Raw genomic sequence first — 4,791 nt, forward strand, 5'->3', positions numbered from 1 at the left:
CACACACACACACACACACACACACACACACACACACACACACATATATATATATGGTCCAAGATCCTTGGTGTTGCAAAGGGCCATGTTTATCTCTAGCTACAATGTTATAACTTATGTATGCTGTCTACTTGCAGCATGTTCTGTCACACTTATGACAGAACGTGTTATGGCATTGGTGTGAATGTGAGTATAAAAGGTTGTCTTTCTCTCTATGTTAGCCTTGCTGCGTCGTATCCTCTCGTCCTATAGCTGGGATGGGCACCTGAATTGGATAGGCGGATGAAAATGGATGGAGGTTCAATAAACCCTGGCTTTTTTCTGTTTTAGTGTATCCTACTTTTAACCACTGAAGGGATATTTTTTGTGTGGCAGTTCTCCTTTAAAATATCATTAGCATTTCATGTCATATGTGGACAGTAGATGACGAGAATAAATCATTTCTTTGCAGGTGAAACTCCTGAGTTTGTAGCCAGAGTATGTATATGGTTGAGTCCATGATAAAATGCTACTCAAGGGTAGTTCCAGGTCACAGCATCATATCAGCTGCTCTTACTTTTGTTTGAAGACGCTAGTATAAATCGTGCCTTGGACTTTCTTTCCAACCTTATCCTCTGACATTTAAACTGGGATAGTAACAATACATTTCAATAGCCCATTGTTCTGAACCACTATCATCAAAAAAGCCCAGGTCCTAGATGCTGTGCTTTTTCACCAAAAAGCAGAAAATGATCACCCATAATCAGGCATTACACGCCAAGATGTCTTGAACAGGAGCATTTCCAGCCATTAGATGTAATTACACTCCTGTATCTGCCTTTATATACCACAGTATTCATATCAAATAAGCCTCTCTCCACATACTAAGACCATAGTCCTGTCTGTCCTTTATGCGCTACAACAGCAGTTCTGGCAGCAGTTAAGAAAAACACCCTAAAAAAGACACGTTTGGTAACGCTGACGCTGACCATGAGTAGTTTGTGTCTTTTAGGTTTGTGAACTTGTATGACGCGTTTGTTATTGATTTGTGCTAGGCCTCCAGAACAAGAGAATTTATAAAATCCTATTCTCCTGTGTTCTCTGCCACTATCAGACCTTTTAAATCACAGCACAGCTTTCTGTGTTTGGACATGCATATCTGTGTTTAGTATTTTTTGAAAATGCATCCAAATTACTATTACGATTTTGTGTTGTTGTGCCTTTTAAAACAATTTTCCTACATTACAAACAAACAAGCATAATTTCAACAGATATATATATATATATATATATATATATATATATACATTTGGATAATTCTTTCAAACCCCAACATTTATGTATTTATTCATTTTTTTTGCCAGATGGCAGAAATTTAACAATGCACGAACTGATTGTTTTCGAGAGGCAGGACATAAAGCTTTGCTCTAAAAACATGCATCTGTGCGATATCACAAAATCCTCCGCCTCAGATACAATCTGAGTGCACATCTGGTCATAATCACATTTTAAACATTGGTTATGCAACAATCTGTCTTTAATGTCTGTGTCCTGCTGGCAGGACCTTTGAAATGAGCTGCCACAAAGATAAAGAGCTTTGTAGGCTACAAGCAGGTACTCACACTGTTTAATAGTGATAAAAACACCCAAACAGCTGCGCTGGCATATCCGAGTTGGAACTGCATTAGTGAGGATTTTGTGACAACTTAATTCCAACGAGTGACACATTTCGCTATCACTCCCCTTCACAATCTGTTAGGCCTCTGCATACTATGCACTTGTATGTATGTATGGTATGTTTGCATATGAGGGTGATTTAGATTCATGGCTTGTGTAGAAACAACTAAATGTTTGATTCTGTTATTGATGAATGTTTATGAAATCCTATCACAGCAGGTGCAGCAGCTGCAGTAAAAGCGAGTTAAATCTGCTGCTTTTACACCGTATGATCAGTAAATGATCTTTATTAAGGGCAAAAAACTCACAGTTTTTCAACATAATAAAAAATTCAAAAATGTCAAACGTTATAAGTACACAAAAAATTATTTGATAAGAAAAGTTACAGAAATTCCTAAAGAAAATAAAGAAAGCTTAAGTAAAAGCAGGAGGTTCTTTCATAAAAGTATGTTTTAAAATCAGACTTAAAAGATGATACTGACTCACCGATCTGGCAGATTGTTCCAGAGCCAAGGGGGGTTTGCAGCTGCGACCCTGGAACAGACAAAAGACATCTGCCTGAGGATCTCACAGTATGTACTGGCACATACTGTACCAAGACATCAGAGATGTAGCTAGGAGACTACATAAGGCTTTAAAAGAAACAGTAAAAAAGTAATTTATTGTAAGACACACATACTGGAAAGAAGTGTTAAGAAGCCAAATCATTTGGCTCATTCTCTTAGTTGTGGATCAAAGTCAGACAGCTGAAAATAGCCTTTGGTCTATAAACTTTGCTGGGACTGAATGATGGGACAAAAACAGTTTGTGATGACTGTATGAGCAGAATTTGCAGATGTGACGCGTTCGAGAGAGCAAAACAGGAAGTAAAAAAGCATAGACGTGCTGTATGTTATATGTGACTACAGCAATTGGAGGAACTGTCTGGTGAAATGTTTGATATCATGTGATGTTGTTGTGCACTTTACGATGAGAACTAAAAACACTGATGTGGTCTGATGTGTCTTTACAATATTTTTACTCTGACTGTAAAAAATATTGTCTGATTGACTGGGATATTCTTCAATGGCCAGGTTAGCCTCCCAGTTTCAACCCAATAGAGCAACTTTTCAGTTATTAAATACAAAACTAAATGCAGAGAAACCCACAATCGAGAGAAACCCACAAATAAAGGCGGCGGCAGTAAAGGTCTGGCAGAGCATTGTAAAGGAGGAAGCACAACATATGGGGATGCTCATGGGTTCAGTCATTGACTGCAAGGGATTTTCACTCAAATATTTTTGTTTTTTGAAAAAAGCTACTTTGTGCTGCTCTCTTGTCCTGGGGGATCACCACAGTGGGCAGTTCCGCATGTTTGGTGTGGCAGATTTTTATGCTGGGCGCCATTCCGACACAACCCCAAAGGCAATTTGTGTCTCAAGTATTAAAAACAATAATTATATTTCCTTTTGAGTCTCTGAAGACATTTTTATGTCTAATAATAGTTTTAATTCCTAAATAGTTAATGCAACACTTTGAATTAAACCTTAAAGTCTGAACTTCAGTTAAATCTTTTTTAATTTAAAAACCTTTTTGGTAGTGCAGAGGCAAAAATTTCATTGTCCAAAAACGTATGAACATATGTTTGTTAAATGTGACCGGCTACAATGGCCACTACTTCCTGTACACCTGCTGTATTACTGGTCTGCAGGGCAGAAATGTATAATACTCCATGCAGTGATTTTCATTTATTAAGTCTACTGATGGTCAACCACAGACCTACCAGCTATTACAGGGAGTCCTGTTTAATGGCCAGAGTGGTGGGCAACTGGTTCTGTTACTGACATTTATTTTATCTTCCTGTAATAAAATAAATTATCATTGGCAAAAAGTGACTCTGTGAAAGCATGGCACCCTGCCAGCATGCTTTATGGCCATTATGTCAATTTAGCTCAGTTTAACAGTATTTAATCGACCTTTGAGTTGAAAGCTGTGAATTTATCAGTGGATGGTATGACAGAGATAGCATGTTTTTAGGTATCAGTCCCATCTTTGTAACATGGTCAAGATGCACTATTATTTACCATGGTGACGAAAGTGAAGCAGTATCTATAATATGAAAAAAGACAACAAAGGAACTTTGTAGACCCCTTATTTATTACAATTGTGGTTAAATAAATGTAAACCAGGAGTTCTTGACTGATAGTTATGATACACACTGCAAGAGGGGCTGTGCTGGGCTAAAAACAAGCAAAAGAGAAAGGAAAAACCAACAGGTTGCACACCTGCTCTTTAAAAAGGGATGGTGGGTTTGCTTTTTTTGTGGTGCAAAGTTGGAATACCACAGTGTGCAATTAATTTTTTGTATTTTCTTTTGTCTTAATTGTGAGACTAGTCTTACTCTCATAGTGCACATGGATACATTTTAGCACACCAGGTACTAGGGCTCTGGCATTTTTGCCTAGGCGGCCCATCATGATTAAAAACAACAAAGAAAGAAATTATGTACAGATTTCATTTTTGTTTGATTATAGATATTGAAGTAGGTTTTAATCAGGTTGGTACAGTTGTTGTGGGTTATTCTTAGCTGCAATGCAACATGTGACAACAATTAAAAGTGACACTTTAACTATTAGCAATGGCTTTCATTTTACCTGAATGTCCTTGAATCATTCTCTCTTCCGAATTACGGCCCTGCAGCTATTTTCTTACGTTAATTTCATCTTCCTCCCTTCTCTACAGCTGGTGCTAGCAGCAGGAGCCTCCTGCGACTGTGAGGCCTTACTAGTTGTTGCTGGTACTACTGCTCACGGTGCAGCGGCTAACAGCAGCTAACATGTTGGTTAACTTGACACATTTTGTTGCATCTATTTTTAGCTTCTTAGGTTTTCATCTCCACCTTTTCACAACTTCCTCCGCACTAAACCTATCTACAAGTTAGGGTAGGGGCCAGTTGCATTAAGAGACTTGATTGGGCAGTCAAATCTCAGTAATTAAAATAAGCCAATGGGCTGCTGTCAGTGCTATTATGGGCGGTCCATCGGCCCAGAAGTGCGTCAGCCAACCGGGAAAATGCCTGGTAGTCCAGATTATCAGTCCAGCCCTGCTGGATTCCTTTGACTGTATTTTTCAGCATACAGGACTGATGTTGCGTAT

The 4,791-nt window shown here is 38.4% G+C and overlaps 1 long non-coding RNA gene across 1 annotated transcript in view; it reads right to left on the bottom strand.

The window, feature by feature from the left end:
* Positions 1-4,572, bottom strand: part of LOC102307230 — a 7,262-nt gene extending 2,690 nt beyond the window's left edge. Inside the window, exons 1-2 of the long non-coding RNA XR_316247.3 lie at positions 4,290-4,572; positions 2,143-2,190 (exon numbers count right to left, since the gene is read on the bottom strand). This is a non-coding gene — a long non-coding RNA (uncharacterized LOC102307230). The remainder of the gene's footprint in view (positions 1-2,142; positions 2,191-4,289) is intronic.
* Between the last annotated feature and the right edge of the window lie 219 nt (positions 4,573-4,791).

This window comes from Haplochromis burtoni, unplaced genomic scaffold (genome assembly GCF_018398535.1).
Source record: "Haplochromis burtoni strain Fernald_Lab_line unplaced genomic scaffold, NCSU_Asbu1 Contig_50, whole genome shotgun sequence".
NCBI classification, from domain to species: Eukaryota; Metazoa; Chordata; class Actinopteri; order Cichliformes; family Cichlidae; genus Haplochromis; species Haplochromis burtoni.